Below are 19,869 nucleotides of genomic sequence, written 5' to 3'. Positions count from 1 at the left end.
ACGTGCTCTCCCACTTGAAACTCCAAAGGCCTACGTCGTTTATCTTCATAGCTTTTCTGATGGCTTTGAGTGGTCTTAAGCCTTTCTCGAATGATTTTAACGGTGTCTACTAATTATTGAACTAACTCATGACCCATAATCTTGCGTTCACCAACTTCGTCCCAATAAAGAGGAGTTCTATCGGCCTTGCCATACAACTCTTCAAATGGTGCCATCTTGAAGCTTTGCTAATAGTTATTGTTGTAGGTGAACTCAACTAGATGAAGTTGTTCCTCCTAGCTTCCATTGAAATCCAACACGTAAGCTCACAGCATATCCTCGAGTGTCCAAATAGTCTTTTTAGACTGGCCGTCTGTCTGCGGATGATAGGTCATGCTATACTGAAGCTTCGTTCCCAAGGTAGCTTGTAAACTTTTTCAAAAAGCTGCCATAAACTTTGGGTCTTAATCCAACATGATTGTCACTAGCACTCCATGAAGACAAACTATCTGTCGCACGTACAATTCAACATATCTGTCTAATGCAAAGTCTTTTCGAACGGCGATGAAGTGCGTAGACTTCATTAATCTATCAACCACAACCCAGACAGAATCATTACATCGTTGGCTCATTGGTAATCCTATCACAAAATCCATTGTGATATATTCTCATTTCCACTCAGGAATCTCCGAGGGTTGCAAAAGTCTGTTGGGTTAGCAATGTTATGCCTTCACTTGCTGGCACGTTAGACACTTAATAATATGCTTGGCGAAATTTTCCTTCATACCATTCCACCAATAGCATTGGCGCAGATTCTGTTACATTTTTGTGTTGCTTAGATGAATACTATAATTGCTACGATGGGCTTTTAACAAAATTTCCTCCTTAAGCTCCATATTGTTGGGCATGCACAATTGTTCACGAAACTTCAATATTCCATCCTCAGTAACTTGAAAATCATTTTTTCTCTTTCCGCATCCTCTTGCAGAACTTTTTGGATTTAGGATCTGTCGACCACAATGTTTTAATCTTCGCCTGTACTCCTGGTTCAATTCTGAGGGTAGCCATGAGACTTAAAAGATGGCTTACCTCAAACTTGAAATCCGAATATCGAACTCCTTCGAGTATAATCCACTCCTGAACCATCATCTGTGTAATCAATGACTTTCGACTTAGCGCATCCGCAACATTGTTGGCTTTTCCAAGATGATACAAGATGTCACAGTCATAATCCTTAAGAAGCTCCATCCAACAACGTTGTCTCATGTCCAACTCCTTCTGAAAGAACAAATACTTTAAACTTTGATGGTCCATAAAGATCTGAAACTGTTCTTCACACAAGTAATGCCTCCAAATCTCTAGAGCAAATATGATTGCTACCAATTCCAAATCATGTGTCGGATAATTCAACTCGTGAGGTTTCAGCTAATGAGATGCATACGCAACTACTCTTCCATGTTGCATCAACACATAGCCCAGTCCTTTATACAAAGTATCGCTATGAATCTCATATCCTCCAGGACCGAACGGAATGGTCAACATGGGTGCAGTAGTCAACTTGTGTTTAAGCTATTGAAAACTACGCTCGCACTTATCCATCCATTCAAACTTTTCGTCTTTCTTCAACAATCACGTCAAAGGCATGGATATCATAGAGAATCTTCTCACGAACCATCTATAATTGTGATATCTCGAAATTTGGTTCTATTTTGAAATATATAAAATAGTTATTTCATCGATGCACTTATGATTACTTTACTCCGAACTAATCACTCACGATTTAACTAATCTATTAGGCGAGACCGTAAATGGTTAAAATGTGAAAGACCAAAGAATTATATCAATAATCGACCGCTCGACCATAAGGATCGACAATGGTTAATACTACATTGTTATAAGTCAATTAGCAAATGGATAAATCGATTCAACAGCAGTATGTAATTGATTCGCGGGTGATTCCGCACGATTACGATATTCATGTCAAATGACAATAAACTGATTTTCTATTGATATTATATTCATGATACATACTTGAACCTTCGCAATTGCATGACAACCGAGGGTCGTCCACAATTTGAAGAGGTACAAACGTGGATAGAAAATTATTGACCATGGGTCAACCATGTGAGAGCCCTTAAAACTACCCGATAGCTTAGGTCATAGTAAACTCGTGTTGGATCAATTTTTAATCATGAAATTTAATTCTATTTTGGGTACCGAACTTTCAAGAGTTTTAATATTAAATTATTGGATGTCATCTCATCGTCCGTTAAATTATTGATGAGTTCGAAATTTTCGAAAAAGGGATTATTGGACGGAAAATTGAAAGTCAAAAAGGAAAAATGGACCTAGTGGCAAAGTTGTGTTTTTGGCCAAGCTTGACTTTAAAAAAATATAAGAAAAAAAAGAAGAAAAAAAAAAATAAAGAGAAAAAAAAAAAATGGAAATAAATGGTTGGAAGAGAGAAAATAAAAGAAGATATTTTGGAAAAACAAATAAACAAAAATAAAATAATAATATTTTATTTCCCTTTCCTCTTCTCTCTCTCACCTTTTTCTCCTCCCTCACGTTCCCCCTTCCTTCTGCCATTTCCCCCATTTCTCCTTCCTTTTTTAATTATTTCACTCTTTCACCTCTTTCCCCTCCCCCTCACACCACCTTCTGCCCATATCCCCTCCCTTTCTTTTCTCTTTTTTTCTTCTTTTCTCTTTCTCCCCTTCTCTCTTCTCTCCTCCTCCCTCACGCCACCTTCTGCCGCACCCCACCTTTTCCTTTTTATTTTCTTTTTCTTCTTTCTTTCTTCTCCCTCTTCTCTCCTTCTCTCTTCCCCCCCCCCCCCACGCCATTTTCTTCCCCCCCCCTACAAAACCGTTGTACCCTCCTCCTTTCCTCTTCCTCCTCACGCCTCCTTCTTCCATCTCACCTCTTCTCTTTTCATCATTTTCCTCCTACTTCATTTCTTCTTCATTTCACCCACTTGCCATCGCCATTTCACCACTAGTTGCCACCATCATCATTGGCCATTTCCACACCACCTCACTCACCATCTCCACCACCATCACCCGCACATCACCACCACCCCCATCACAGCCACCTTGCCACTATTGAGTTGCCCATTTGACCGCCGCATGTCCACTCGAGTTACCACCACCATCCTCATCGCCTCGAGCCGCCCCCATCACCACCAAACACCCTATCTCCAAGGAGGCCGTGGGCTCAAGTGCCAAGCCATCGCCTTCGCCGTGCTGTTCGTGCCGCCATCGGTGCCACGAGACCCAAGTTCTCGATGCCGTCGCGCCACCATCACCGCGAGCTCACTGTCGCCGAAATTCGTAAATTAACTTCCTAATCGTGGATTAAGGTGTTAATTACGTTTAGGGGGTAGATTAGTTTAATATTAATGGCATTTAGTATTAGTAAATTTTAATTTAGCCTTAATTGCGATTAAGGATAGTTTAGATTAAATTTAAGTGCGATTAGTTTAAGTAATTACAATTTGATTAATTAATTGCAATTAAATTAATTAATTGTGTTTAGTTTAATTAATCGTGATTTATTTATTTAATCTTTATTTATTTAATTAATCATAAGTATTTTAGTTAACGTCAATTAATTTTTAATTAATTATAGTTAGGCTAATTAATCGAATTTAGTTTAATTAATCGTAATTAGCTTAATTAATCATGATTAGCTTAATTAATCGTGATTATTGTAATTAATGACAGATTAGCTATTAAGTAGAATTTTATGCCCCTTTTTTTTTATCAATTTGTGCATAATTCCGACCGTTTGCACGTGTGATGTCATATTATTGATTGCTCAATTATAGATTTTATTTATTATTTTCAAAAAGGATTTTATGAGCAAGAAAATAGAGAATTTTGAGGTATTGGGTTTGGACGCCAAATTTTATGTGCTAAATAAAATAATGGGGTTTTAAAATAGAAGCATGCAAAGTTTGATAGGTTGACTTCAAATACGAGGCCACGTACAAAAATTGTTAAAGTTGATTATTTGAAAGGAACTCTTTTGTTTTTGACTAATTAATGGTAATAAGAATCGGTTTGATTGTTGATGTGTTTGAGTGGTCATTTAATCAAACCCGTCACCCAACGGGAGTTTGGGGGCGATACCCGATTTTTATCGGATGCTCGGCGAGGATCCGGATGCCAAGTCGCAGTTAAGGTCAAACCGATGCTCCTTTATGAAATGTTGTCTAGGCGGAAGTTCTAGACAATGCTGTGCCCGCTGGGGCGGGACGATACTTGGTTATGCAGGAAGACCGCAACTTTTGTGTTGGCCGTAACTTGAGGGGTCATAATAATTGGAACACGTGTGTTGGCAATGTGCATGGAATTTTTAGAATGTGTTCTGATTATTATTTATGCATATTATTATTGTCATGTGAGATGTGCTAATATGCAAGGGTGCACCAAGACAATATAAGTTGTATGTGATATGTGTTCAGGTTGTCCCTGAGACGAATTAATTTCCTAATCAAGGTTTAGAAAATTGACTCACTAAGATTTTTCTCACTCCATTGTTGTTAATTATTTTTAGGGTCGTAGCGTGAAAAACTATTGAGTACAGTTGTGGTGAGCACAAGATGCAACACTTTGTGGCTGTCCTTCCCGTTAGTAAAGTTTAGGTTAACCCTGACCCTTGTAAATTTTTAAGTTGGTTAGTAGGAAGTCACCTTTTTCAATGGACTCGTAATTATTAAACTTCCTAGGGTTAACAAGTAATAAATAAAGGTTATGCCTTCAGAAACATTCAATGTGTTTTACTATCCCTGCTATGATTATTGACTGGGTGTTGTTTATAGTATGCTTCCGCATGCATTTGATCGAAAGATTAAAAGAATAGGTTGGCAACACATCCTAGGATGTCACAATTTAGTCAACCATCATGGGATATTCGCGTACTTGAGGTTCGAGGCGTGACAATAATAGCCTGCCAATCCCAAGAAACTTCAAATCTCAGTCACTGTTATTAGTCTCCGCTAGTTCATAACGGCTTTAATCGTTTTTGGCTTAGATCAAGCCTATCGATGAAAATTGAACACAAGATTTATAGTGGTTTGGCTTAGATCAAGCCTACGTCCACTCTCCCACACTGACAGACTTCTGGCTGAATTTCACCATGAAATCAAAAGAGAATTACAACGATTTGAGTACAATCACTCAGTGAAGAGTTTCTTTTTCTCTCACTAAGTCACTCCTTTTGTGTTTTTCTCTCTTGAGCATAATTGTAAGCATTATCAATGAAGAACAAGCAATTAGAAAGGCTTCAAACTTTGGAATTTCAATTCTCACGCACTCTCAAATGGACCGAATGACCTCCTTAAATACTCTTCCATGCATTTCTAACCATTGGCACTTTTCAGAGGAATTTCTTTCAATCAACCCATTGAACATAATCAATTAAGAAAATCTTGTAGTCGTTTGAAAATTGAGGTGAAAATCCGATAATCTTGGTCGTCCATACAATCATAATCTAGATTTCCATAAGTAAATACTTCCCAAAAAGGAACTTGTCTTCAAAATTGATTTTATCAATCCATGATTGATTTCATCAATATATTTAGAAAAAGGTAAGTGAGATTCTCCACCAAAAAGCCAGATATATCTTGTTCATACTGACTCCTTGTTGAGAGATCAATAATTCCGAGTTTGATTATATCTTCGTTCTTAACTTGAGTTCAATATGGATCTTTGTCAGAGTAAGAAAGACTTCTGATGTAAAATAGACTTTAACAGCATTCCACGATATAGCATAGAAATCTAATATTCCTCAGAGTAAGAGTAAGAATAAAAGAAAAAAAGTTTTGTTAACTTCAAAACCCAATAGTAGTTTTCTCAACAATTTTCAAATCTTCATGTCCGGATAAGTGTGCACAAAGATAAATGGCATATACTATTAGACTTGGAGGTTTTAAATGTCAGTATTATCTTGGGATTCAAATGTTCAAACATGGGCGATAGAAATATAAGATCAGTGGATGCAATAAACTGTAAATAAATTAAGAAAACTCAATCAAGTTGGTCCTATATATTGACCACGATATATCCGGACTAATCTAAATATAGCTCAGATAAAAACATCTAAAGTAAGATTTTGTATGATGATTTTCCCCAATCCTACCACCTCGACTGTGGTCGGGGTTGTCAGGCCATCAGCACCCCCTCCCTCTGAGATAAGGCTTTCGCACTTATAGTCGTATAGGTGATGGTTGACGTCTACAAAGAGATCATCACTTGGGAGTTGCCCGATTAATCACAAGTGGTAGTTTATGTTCAATCTTGTCTTGTCCTAAAGTTGCTTAACTAATTTGTCAGTGGATGCAGTAAATTAAAGAGCAAATCTACTAATGTGAATATCAAAGATAACTTTATTTATTCACTACGCAGAAGGAGTAAAGTTATTTTTGAAAAAAAATGTAAAAAATTACACAACCATCGGTGCCTCAAAACAAATGATCAAAACATGATAACATGAATTAAAGCATCAAACAATATGCGGTCGATTCTAACAATTCTCAAAATAACCAAATTGAGTTCTCGCTTCTACCCTTTTCTTTTTTAATTTTTGTTTTTCTTTTAGATATAAGATGGGTTAATGGATCTTTAAGTTTGGGCCTCTTTATTAATGTTAGATGGGCCTTTTAAATTGGCATCTAAGATTACGGTCAAATCGAGGGATTTATATAGTGGGTTCAAAGTTCAACTTTAAATGGGATCAAATTTGTCAATTGAACTTTTTGATGCATAATAATTGTTCAGAGTATTTGATTGCGGTCAATCGACTACACACAAATGCACTAAGCACCACAACTGCTAAATTACACCGGGCAACTAATCGATCAGATACGATTATATATACCATACAATGTATAGGACGTAGAAACCCTATGCGTATCATATTATCTTCTTTAACCCGGCTAAATAATCTGAATTACCAAACATATCCGAGAATGAGTTGACGTTGAATTCAAATACCAACCAGTTTCGCAAGTTGTATTGGTTTAAGTGAGCATCGTACACCAATAATTGTTTAAAGGTGTAGGGGTTGCTCCAAATTAGTTTAGAGCTTACTTGGCTATAGGCTCAAAATCTCCTATTGCTCCTTGACTTTAGGAAGCACAGATTTAAGCACAAGTATAGCACAAGTGCCAAAGCTTGGCACGAGAGACATTTAAGTGTCAAAAATATTGAAATGTAAATTTAAGTGTCACTTTCTTTGAAAATTGGACATTTAAGTGTCAATTATAGTGAAGGGTGCCAGAATCCGACATGACTTATTTTAAACAATATTAGTCGCCTATGTGGCTCATTGGAAAACTAAGGTAGCAAAGAGAGCCAAAATGAAGTTATTTTGCCACTCATTTGAATTTTAATATAAATATTAATTAAATTAAATTTAAAACTAAATTTAAAAGAAAAAAAAAGGAGAGATTGCATAATGGCGAGGGCTGTGCAAGCCCTTGTTGCCGCCTCCCTACCGTCACTAGGAAGGGCTAACAATAATGGGAGGAGGATTGGTCGAGGTCATCAGGCCCTAGCTAGGGGCCGAGGACCCTGGTCAACTAGTGGCAAGGGCTTGCAAGCCCTCGCCTAGATCTAAGGTGAGAATCACCATCCCTAGCCTAGTCGGGCCAAGGGCTGCCACTTGTTGGGCCCTCTCTCGTTGGTCAGCCAAGGTCACCAACCTTGGCCAAGGCTCGGCAACCCAACAACCCCGGCCGACCCCCCCACCCCCTCATTGGCCCTTCCCAAAGCAACGTTGGGGAGGTGGGGGCAAGGATTTGCACAACCTCGCCGTTCTGCAATCTCCTCTTTTAAAAAAAAAAATAATAATAATTTAGTTTAAAATTTAATTTAATTAATTTTTAGACTAAAATTCAAATGCGAGACAAAACAACGTCATTTTCAACTTACTAGCACATCAACATACAAAACAAAATACTACGTCGGCATTTTGGGCTAGAATTTCTCGTCATTGACATTTAACCGATCCATTTTACTTGAATTTTGGTATTTAAGTGTACAATTCCAAACTCTTGGTATTTAAATATTCCCCTAAGCCAAATTTTGATACTCCAGATGTCCATACCTCCATAGATTCATATATGATAAGTTTGATTGTGTCATGGCATAGGAAAACCTCAACTCTACCCTCACTAGCATCATGATGAAGCGACAATAATGAACTTGCTAGGTAGTAGTTATGATTCCAAACCAAACATTTTTTTTGCAAGTATAAAATTCTTATGATAATATCATAGGGCATCGTGGACGCGATTAACCCATTCGCACCAATTACCCATTTAAACATCCACATCGCATCACCTCAGATTTTGTGCAAGCTTTGAAAGAAATCCTACACCAACGAGCTTTTTTTGCATGAGTGAATTATTAGCAAAAAATCCTCTAAAAAAACTAATTAAAAAAGAACATAAAATTAAGTGATATTGTGATATCTTCTCATTGATTATTCATAATTTTTTTGTTGAGCCACTCTTTATTGTACCCAACATTAAATTAAGATTTCGATGATCGGCGTTCAAAACTCTAAGAGAAGAATATAGATTGAATACAGACTTTCAAATGGACTACTCATTGCCCCTGCTGAAGCTAATTTTATTGGTTACTATTTCAATCGACCGTCCCTAAAATGGTAAGTCCATCTGAAAATGCTTCAGAGTTTAAAGAGCCTTTCTAATGTGTTAATTGTTGTAGCTCCTTGTAAGAATTATTGTGACCCACATGATATGATTTATTATATGGTTTAATAATTATTGAAATGCTATAAAATTTCATAATTATTGGTTACGAGAAGTTGCGACTCTAATAAAATGAAAGGGTATATTGCCTTAATGGAAGGCACCTTTTCAACGAACGTTTAAATAGAGTCCGGTCCTCTCTCCACCCACAACGAACAACAATAATATAAAGGAATTAGGTATTCTCTCCTCCATCAATTGAATACATTAAAGTATAGTGGGTTAAGGGAGAGAAATCGGATTTCTTCTTTTGGTTCAAGTTCTACGGTAACGCTATGGATAAAGGTATGTCTTCATCTATTTGTGAAAATCATGAAGATCAAAGATCATTGATTTGTTATGAATTTCTGCATTAAGAATTATATGAAAATCTAACCGTTGGTATCAGAGCATTTGGTTTATGATCTCATGATTTTTCCGTTTATAGAAATATTATGATTTATGCATGATGATTCGTTGAATAATCCTGTTTGTAGTATTTGTTGTTGTTGAAATGTTTTGGAAGGTTCTGTCGTTGAAACCCGAATGATGGAGTGTAAAAAAAAAAATCGAATGAAGAAGGACGAAAATGGAGGAATTATGATTTTTTTAGGCAAAGTGAGAAATCCGACGGTTCCGGGTAAAATCCGGCAACCCACTGCTTGATTTCGGACCCACACCGTCGCATTGCCATGAGGAACATTAGGCATGAGTTTTCCAGTATATTGGCGTTCACCGGAGGCTAATCGGGCGGTAGAAGTCGCGGTGATTAAAGGATTGTGTTGGGAGAAATTTTCGTTTGTTTTGGGGCCAATTTCTTGGTCATTTTCACCGAAACTTGGACCCATGTGATCATGCCGGCATGCTCTTCAAAACTCATTATTTATATGTGTCTGGGATGGGTTGCCGAAGAAGAAACGGCCGGCAAAACCGTGGCTGAAAACAGCGAAAACCGGCGAAAAAATCGCGTCTGTGCGTGAGGAAGAAGGCGCGTGGGCTCCACGCACGCGCTTCAGTTGCAGGCGCGTGGAACCCACGCGCCACACGCCGTCACGCGCGCGCAAGCGCTGCGTGCGTGGGATCCACGCGCACAGGGTTTCCCGCGCAGTTGCAAGCGCATGCGGGGCACGTGCCCGGGGGGGATGAAGGCGCATGCTCAGCACGCACCTGATGTCCCCGCGCAGCCTTTACATTTTCGCCCCTATGCCATTTTTAAAATTCCTATTTTGTCCTTCTCGCAATTTATTTATTGTTCTGCCCCTGTTTAATTTACAATTACGATTCTACCATTGCTAATTATTTACCATTTTGCCCCTGGATATTAAATTTATGGTTCTGCCCTTATGAAATTATGATTTTACGATTTTGCCCTTATGCTTTGATTAAGTTTTGTCCTTGTGTGCAAATTTGGTAAATATTTGTATTTTACAATATTAAAAATTCATATTATGAATGGTTTGTTAGTCACCAAAGTGGCCGAACCTTGAAGTCTTTTGAATTTTTGATATTGTAAATTATTTTATTCAATTACTCATGATTAATTGATGCTATTTATGAAATTGATATGTTTTATATCATTATTGGAGTTATGGGTATATTGAAGTTCATTTATTATAAGAACTTAGGATTAACCCAAATGTTAATTATTTTCTTATAATTCATGAACATGATGGTTGATAATTAATATGACTTGTTAAATTTGTTTGTATATCCAAAGATAGCAAATAAATTTTAATAAGATATATTTACAATTATCAAATAAAATTTATTAGCATCATTATGGTATATATATATTTGTATATGATAGGATCGCCAAAAGGAGAACTATGATGTACATGTGTCGTTTAGTTTGAATCTGATTAGGTTATATTCTCAAAGCATTAATGTATGAGTATTTTCTTGCACATTTGCAGTATCTGTACCTATTTCACTCCATTTGCACGCCTCATCTATTCCCTTATTTAATGGGATAAATTTTCCTGATTGGAGTGAACAAGTCTAGTTTCACTTAGGTGTCCTGGATCTTGATTTAGCGCTTCAAGCTGAGAAACTAGCTGCTATTACTGATGAAAGTAGCGATGATGAAAAGTCTTTCCATAAAGCTTGGGAAAAATCGAACAAACTGAGCTTAATGTTCATACGAATGACAGTTGCAAACAACTTAAAGACTTCTCTTCCCAAGACTAACAATGCTAAGGAATTTATGAAATTTGTGGAAGAATGTTCTCAAACTGCTGATAAGTCACTTGATGGTACATTGATGAGCACATTAACCACCATGAAATATGATGGTTCACATACCATGCATGAGCATATACTTGAGATGACGAATTTAGCAGCAAAGTTAAGGACTTTGGGAATGAACGTGGATGAGTACTTTTTAGTACAATTTATGCTTAATTCATTGCCTCATGAGCAATATGGGCCATTTCAAATGAATTACAACACTATAAAGGATAAGTGGAATGTAAATGAATTGGCCATTATGCTAGTTCAAGAGGAAACAAGGATAAAAAATCAAAAGGCTCATTCTGTTCATCTCTCAAGTCATCAAGAAGTTCAAAAGAATTTCAAGAGGAAAGGTGGAAGGAACAAGAAGAAAGGACTACACGTCCTGAATGACTCTTCAAAGGCTTCTCAAATCCACAAGAAGGAACACAATCTTATTAAGTGTCATTTTTATAACAAAATTGGACACTTGAAGAAAGATTGTCTGAAATGTAAGACTTGGTTCGAAAAGAAAGGTAAGCCTTGTGCTTTAGTATGTTTTAAATCAAAATTTACTGAAGTTCCTCATAATACTTTGTGGATCAATTATAGTGCCACCACTCATGTGTCAAATACGATGCAGGGATTTCTTACGATCCAAACTATAAAGCCAAATGAAAGTTATGTGATTACGGGGAACAGAAACAAAGCTCCAGTTGAAGGCATTGGCACTTACCATTTGATCTTAGATACTGGACATTATTTAGATTTGTTTCAAACCCTTTATGTACCTACATTTTCTCGCAATTTAGTTTCTTTGCCAAGACTTGATGTGGCGGGATTTTATTGTAAGTTTGGATATGAATCTTTCAGTCTATTTAAGAGTGATACTCTTATTGGAACTGGAACTTTATGTAATGATCTCTACAAATTTAGACTTGATAATACTTTTGTTGAGACATTAATGACCTTGCATCATAATGTTGGCACTAAATGAAGTTTGGTGAATGAAAATTCTGCTTACTTGTGGCATAAACGTTTGGGTCATATATCAAAGGAAAGAATGCAAAGATTAGTAAAAAATGAAATTCTTCCAAATTTGGATTTTACTAACCTTGGAGTGTGTATTGATTGTATTAAAGGTAAACAAACAAAACACACTAAGAAAGGTGCCACAAGAAGTAAAGAGCTTCTTGAGATTATACATACTGACATATGTGGTTCTTTTGATGTTCCATCTTTTGGTAAGAAAAGCTATTTCATAACCTTTATTGATGATTTTTCACGTTATGGTTATATTTATCTATTGCATGATAAGTCTCAATCAGTTAATGCACTTGAAGTGTATATTAAAGAGGTTGAGAGGTAATTAGATAGAAAGGTGAAAATAGTAAGATCGGATAGAGGTGGTGAATATTATGGAAAGTATGATGAATCGGGACAATGTCCAGGTCATTTGCTAAATTCCTTGAAAGACATGGCATTTGTGCTCAATACACAATGTCAGGTACACCACAAAAAAATGGTGTAGCAGAAAGGCGTAACCGTACTTTAATGGAAATGGTTAGGAGTATGATGAGTCATTCATCTTTACCCTTGTCTTTGTGGATGTATGCTTTAAAGACTTTTATGTACTTATTAAACAAGGTTCCTAGTAAGGCAGTTCCAAAGACTCCCTTTGAACTGTGAACGGGAAGAAAACCTAGTTTACGACACCTGCATGTTTGGGGTTGTCAAGCAGAAGTAAGAATTTATAATCCACATGAAAGGAAATTGGATTCAAGAACGATCAATGGTTATTTCATTGGTTATGCAAAGAAATCCAAAGGGTATAAATTTTATTATCCTAATCATAATACAAGAATTGTTGAATCTAGAAATGTTAGGTTCATTGAGAATAGTGACATCAGTGGGAGTGAAAGAATGCGTGATGCTTGCATTCAAGAAGTAAGGATAGAAGTTCATATGCCTAAAGCATCTAAAGTTGTTGTTCTTGATATTGTAGTACAATCTAACAATAATCGAGAATAACAAATTAATGAACAAACACTCGATAATGGAGATGTTAATAATGAACCTCCAATAGCCGAGTCACAAGAAATAGCATTAAGGAGATCTAAAGAGAAATGAGGTCGGCTATTTCTGATGACTATATGGTTTATCTACAAGAGTCAGAAATTGACTTAGGAATTGGAAATGATCCAGATTCATTTTTCCAAGCCATCGAATGTGAAGATTCTAATGAATGGTTTAAGGCCATGGAAGAAGAGTTAAAATCCATGCATCAAAATCAAGTTTAGGATATTGTTGAATTGCCTAAAGGATATAAGAAAGTCGAGTGTAAATGGGTCTTTAAGACCAAGCGTGACTCAAAAGGCAATATTGAATGACATAAAGCCAGACTTGTTGCAAAGGGTTTTACTCAAAAAGAAAGCATTGACTATAAAGAGACATTTTCGCCAGTCTCTAAGTTCAGTCTCTAAGAAGGACTCACTTAGAATTATTATGGCTTTGGTGGCTCATTATGACTTGCAGTTACACCAAATGGATGTAAAAACCGCCTTTCTTAATGGGAATTTAGAAAAAGAGATTTATATGGACCAACCCGAAGGCTTTTCAATTAAAGGAAAGGAACACATGGTATGTAAATTAAAGAGTCAATATATGGACTTAAACAAGTTTCTTGACAATAGTATCTTAAGTTTAACGATAACATAACTTCATTTGGATTTAAGAAAAACACCGTTGATCGGTGTATATATATGAAGATTAGTGGGAGCAAATGTTCAGCAGGAATAGTTCCAATTCAGAAAGGTGACAAATTTAGTCTTATGCAATGTCCGAAAAGTGAATTGGAACGAGAACAAATGAAAAATATTCATTATGCATCTGTTGTGGGGAGCTTAATGTATGCACAAACTTGCACCAGACCACACATCAGTTTTGCTGTTGGAATGCTGGGCGGGTATCAAAGTAATTCTGGAATGGATCATTGGAAAGCTGCAAAAAAAGTTCTTAGATACTTGCAAGGAACGAAGAATCATATGCTCACTTATAAAAGATCCAATCATGGATTATCTGAATTTTATTTCAAGGCTTGGTGATTGGCCACTGAAAATTTTGTGATAACTGTGCAGCAGTTTTCTTCTCTAAGAACAACAAGTATTCTAAAGTTCTTATGTGTCGATACAAGAAAATCAACATTTGGTTACTTGTTTCTTCTAGCTAGAGGGGCAATTTCATGGAAGAGTGTGAAGTAGTCAGTTATTGCTGCATCCACTATGAAAGCTGAATTTGTAGCATGCTTTGAGGCCACAATTCATGGATTATGGCTGCTGAATTTTATTTCATGGCTTGTGATTGTCGACAGTATTGCCAAGCCACTGAAAATTTATTGTGATAACTCTGCAGCAGTTTTCTTCTCTAAGAACGACAAGTATTCTAAAGTGCTAAGTATATGGAGATCAAATACTTGTCTGTTAAAGAAGAAGTTCAAAAACGAAAAGTGTCAATTGAGTACATTAGCACCAATCTTATGATAGCAGATCCCTTAATAAAAAGACTGCCGCCCAAAACATTTAATGAGCATGTTGAAAAGATGGGCATTATTGGAGGTCACTAATGTTTGTATTATGATTATATTAAGTTTATGTATTTGACACTTTGAGCTCACTTACATGTTTCTAATATTTCATGTTTTCTATTTAGTATACATTATGGAAATAGATTAATGTTGAACAGGATAGTTTCTAAAGAAACATTATGGTTGGACTATTATAGTACTTCTCATTTATGGATCATGTTAAGTGCTATAGTTGTAGTACATAGAAGGGACTATGTCGATTAATGACATACAACCGCTATGACTCACATTAGTTTTCTTTACTTAATTGTGGTTATTATGTGATTGCCAATTTAATAAAAAAAAATTTATAGCATAATGTTATTGTGCACATTATAGTATTTATTAAACCATGAAAGGAATGTCATATGGGCCAAGTGGGAGAATGTAAGAATTATTGTGACCCACATGATATGATTTATTATATGGTTTAATAATTATTGAAATGCTATAAAATTTCATAATTATTGATTACGAGAAGTTGTGACTCTAATAAAATGGAAGGGTATATCGCTTTGATGGAATGCACATTTTCAACGAACGTATAAATAGAGTCCGGTCCTCTCTCTACCCACAACGAACAACAATAACATAAAGGAATTATGTATTCTCTTAAAGTATAGTGGGTTAAGGGAGAGAAATCGGATTTTGTCTTTTAGTTCAAGTTCTACAGTAACGCTATGGATAAAGGTATGTCTTCATCTATTTGTGAAAATCATGAAGATCAAAGATCATTGATTTGTTATGAATTTCCGCATTAAGAATTATATGAAAATCTAACATTCTCTACTTTTTCTGTAATGGATTTTCCTTAGGAAACATCCTACCACAATAAAACTACAAAACCCTGATAATGATGCATGCATTTTATCTTAATTATTGAACTAGGATAACCTAAAAAAAAAAATCTTTTCAGTAAGGTATGATTCTACAAATAAAGTATTGTTGTAGTCAATGAAGGAAGAGATGAAAGAACCCAATTTGGAAACGTCACTCAATTATTCAATACTAAAATACGTAGACTAAATTATTACATTAGTATAAGTTCCAATACATTCAATTGCCAATTAATAGCAAAAGTAGAACAAAGATTATCCAAGCAAATCAAATAAGCAGAAGTACAATCAAGGATAAATCTCAATAAGAGATCGAAGTCCCAGGTGAGAGACAATCTCATAACCGCTAAAGCCAGCATCAGCAAACAGCTTTGCCCACTCCTTTTCATCCCTTTCTTTCGCATTGAAAGTCACCATCATCGACATATCAAAGAAGAGTTGCGTTTCGGTGGATCCATGATCTTCTGTTTGACTGCCAACTACCATATCTATCATAATGACCTTTCCGACCTTGCCTTGACCCGACACCGCTTCTCTGCATCGATTCAGTATCTCGATGCATTTTTCGTCGCTCCAGTCGTGCAATATCCACTGTATTCGCGTGAGTTTTGGACAATCAATTGGAGGTTAGGGTTTTTATTGGAATGGTAATATGAAAACATGGAAAAGTATCAAAATAGTCCTAAACCTTTTGCATTGGTACAAATTCAGTCATGAACTTTTAATTGAATCAATTTAATCCTAAATCTTTTTATATTGGTACCAATTCAATTCATCCAGCTAATTTAAGCCAAAAATTACTGACTTGACTGCCAGCGGTTTTATGTGGTGCCACGTGGACAAATTTTATAATTTTTTATATTTTTTTCAAAATTTTTAATTTTTTTATTTTTTTACTTTTTTTTCTCTTTTTTTTTTTCTTTTTCTTTTCTCCTTATCCCTTGGCCGGCGAGGTCGGCGGCCGGCCAACCATCGCCAACCACAGCCGGCCCTCGGCCACCGGCGAGGGCTGCCGCGCCCTCATTGGCCACAAGCGAGGGCGTTCGACCCCCTGCAGATCCAAGTGAGGGCCGCCGCACCTCGCTTGTGGCCAACGAGGGCGCTCGCCCATTTGCCGACGAAGGCCATAGGCGAGGCCGCCACGCCCGCCGCCACGAGCGAGGGCTGCCGCACTCGCCCGTGGCCAACAAGGGCACAGAGGCCCTCGCCGGTTGGCCGGCGAGGGTTTCAGCCCTCACCTAGATCTAGGCGGGGGCCGACGCCCTCGCTTGTGGCCAGGGAGGGCGGCGGCCCTCACCGGTGGCTGGCAAAGGCGCAGGCCCCTCGCCCCAACCAGCCGGTGGCTGGCGATGGTCGGCCGACCGGCGACCTCGCTAGCCAAACGATAAGGAGAAAAAAAAAAAATGAAAAAAATAATAATAATTTAAAAATCTGAAAAAAAAAATATAAAAATTATAAAATTTGTCCATGTGGTACCCACATAAGACCGTCGGCGGCCACGTCAGCAATTTCCAGCTTAAATTAGCCGAATGGACTAAATTAGTACTAATATAAAAAGGTTTATGACTAAATAGGTCCAGTTGAAAAAGTTTAGGACTGAATTGGTATAAATGATAAAGGTTTAGAACTATTTTGGTACTTTTCCCTATAAAAACAATATAACATCCGTAGGAAGAGTTTCACTCTTTTGTGTAGGTTACCAAGATTTGCACTAAAATGGAGTACTGTCGCGATTATAGTTCATGTAAGAGTTGCCCATACATAAATTCATGATATGGAAACATCTTACCAAATTTAGTTGTCTTCCTCTGTAATTTTGACTAAGCAAATTCAATGGCCACTTTAATCTCAAAATTTTGCATAAATATTCCGTGAAAGAAATGCACACTTGTGTTTGGACAACACATAACAATATAGACAAAATCTAATTTACAACAACAAGATGATTGACAAGTAATTAATAAGTATTTTACTCTCTATATTTATATTCAAAGTGAACGTAAAGAAATCCAAAGTCAAGATATGTATATTGTAAAAATCAAATTATCAACCATGGACAACCTATATCATTAGAGATACAACATAGAGGCATAGTCATTACCTTGAGAATGACTGCATCCGCCGGGGGTATCTCCACAAACATGTCGCCTCCGACAAACTTCAGCCTCTCACTTCCCACCAACCATCCACCACGTGTGGCTGATCGAACACCGTGCACTCCAAGTGCGGGAACGCCTCCGTGATGGCCTTACCCATCGTCCCGGTCCCGCCTCCAACGTCGACCACCAAGCTCAGCCCCTCGAACACTCCTCCACATGTATCCACCACCACCCTCGCAATTAGACTCGAGTCGCTCGCCATCGCCTCGTTGAACAAGCTGCTCTCCTCAGGACTGCGCCACGCGTCCCAAAAGGGCACGCCGTGTGCCATCTCATATGTTGTTGGATGGACATCTTCTCCATCCCTCAGCCACGCGCTCAGATCCTGCCACTGGCCCTTGGGTAAAGATCTCAGCGCGAGCAGCAAATAGGGTGCTGCACTCAAGGCGTTGTCCTTTACGAGGAGCCGGGACACGCAGGTGAGCACATAACCCGTTTGGCCATCTGCTTCTTCAAGGTCCCGCAGCTCGAACAAGCCGGAGTGGACGAGAATGCGCATGACGCGACGGATGCAGTGAGCTTTGGTCGGTTGAACATGGAGCGTGGAGACGAGTTCCCCGAGGGTCATGGGTCGGCCATGGTGATGGATTACGTCGGGTATGGCTAGTTCAATGGCCCACTTTAGGCACACTGGTTTGATGAAGCTATATGCGTGGTTCCACATGTGGGCTTGAGCTTGGAGGAGCTCACTAGCGGTCGCATCCCTGTCTCCATTACCCAAATTCATGTCGAAATCACCTTCCTCTGTAGTCGTCGAACCTCTCACAACGTGCATGCTTGCTACCCTTTATGTTATATATAGAAATAAACCCCGGAAACACCTCAACTTAGAAAGCGGGTGGGCCATAAAAGATTCAACGACATTATAAAACTACTCAAACAAGATTGATGACATATCCTCCCTCGTGGCATCGTGCATGGCATTAAAAAATCCAACAATATTTTCCAAAATTTTGAGAATAAAATCTGAAAAAGAAGAGGAAAAAGCCAAAAAGAGATATAGGTTTCAGCCAAAAAAAAAAAAAAAAAAAACCCGACAATTACAAGCGTGCCTAATCTAAGTGAAAGTCTTATTAAGACAAATGTCATCATATGCAAGTCTTTACAATCGATATGATATGGAGATGTTGATGATGCTATAATTTGAATGTTTCTTATGAACTTTGTCAAATAATTTATCTATAAATAACAAGTTAAATATGTGGTTAAATTATTTTAAAATCTTCTCTTTTGTCTAAAAGTAGTTATAGATACCTCTATGTTGATCTATATTGAAAACTTGGATGTAAGATTATTGCATATGACGGAATTAATTTTAATGAGGCCATCAACACTTGTAAATGTATAAATCACAATTACTAGTTGTTTCAGATTTGACATTTTCATAAAAATTTCTGATCAAGATGGGACAAAAGAAATGAACTTACAATTTGATGACTAGATTTATAACCAAATAAGATTTATAACTAAATAAAGTACATGAACTAAAATAACCATTCCATTCTTAAAAGTATAAGGACCAAAATCGTAACTTTATTAGAAACCTGTATAGGTAAGTGCCATGTGTTGATTTGTCGGTGCTAACTTAGAATATTCTATCCATATTCAATGTTGAAAATCAGCAAAATCACAACCCAGAGGTAAAGCAACATTAAACTGATGTTGTAAGAGTGACTCCTCAGTTCAAATCACAAGCTTGATGCATGAGAACAAAAACACTGCAATTTCAGTATTATAATTCCAGAAAGGCCATCACATTTTCTCTTCCTACCACCTTTACAGCTCCAAGAGCCCAACGTGAACAAACAAGGTGCAATTCCAATGTAATATAAAAGGAAAGAAAAGAAAAGAAAAGAAGAGCTCCTGACGGACAAACACCATCGGCAGATGTCTCTAGAATTGTTGTTAAAGACTTTTTGGGCTTACACCAACAAAACTTTGGCTTATACCAACGCAAAGGTGAGACATGTGGAAAGGCTTCGTGTATATATATATATAGATATTATATTAGTCTATGAGGCTTTATATAGATAGACTGAGCTTATTCATCAATTTGAGATGACGGGGAGCCTTACCCATAGAAGTGCACACCTACATCCACTGGGTACCTTTACATAATATGAAAGGAACATCCGCTTTTATGCTCAAATTACAATCTACTTTTTCTTTTTCTTGGTCAAACTACAGCCTCCTTAATTCACGCGTTTCTTACTTAATAATTCATTGATGAGCAGCCGGCCGCTTATGGAAGTAGTGGATCTTTCCAATTCAGAAGAGAATCTTCTTCTTACTTAATAATTCATT

The 19,869-nt window shown here is 37.3% G+C and overlaps 1 pseudogene; it reads right to left on the bottom strand.

Moving 5' to 3' along the window:
• Positions 1 to 15,623: 15,623 nt before the first annotated feature.
• LOC104417028 lies at positions 15,624 to 18,444 on the bottom strand (annotated as a pseudogene).
• Positions 18,445 to 19,869: the final 1,425 nt, after the last annotated feature.

This window comes from Eucalyptus grandis, chromosome 8 (assembly GCF_016545825.1).
Source record: "Eucalyptus grandis isolate ANBG69807.140 chromosome 8, ASM1654582v1, whole genome shotgun sequence".
In the NCBI taxonomy this organism is placed as follows: Eukaryota; Viridiplantae; Streptophyta; class Magnoliopsida; order Myrtales; family Myrtaceae; genus Eucalyptus; species Eucalyptus grandis.
Note: the sequence above shows the minus strand (reverse complement) of the source record. Positions and strands in the feature narration are given on the sequence as shown.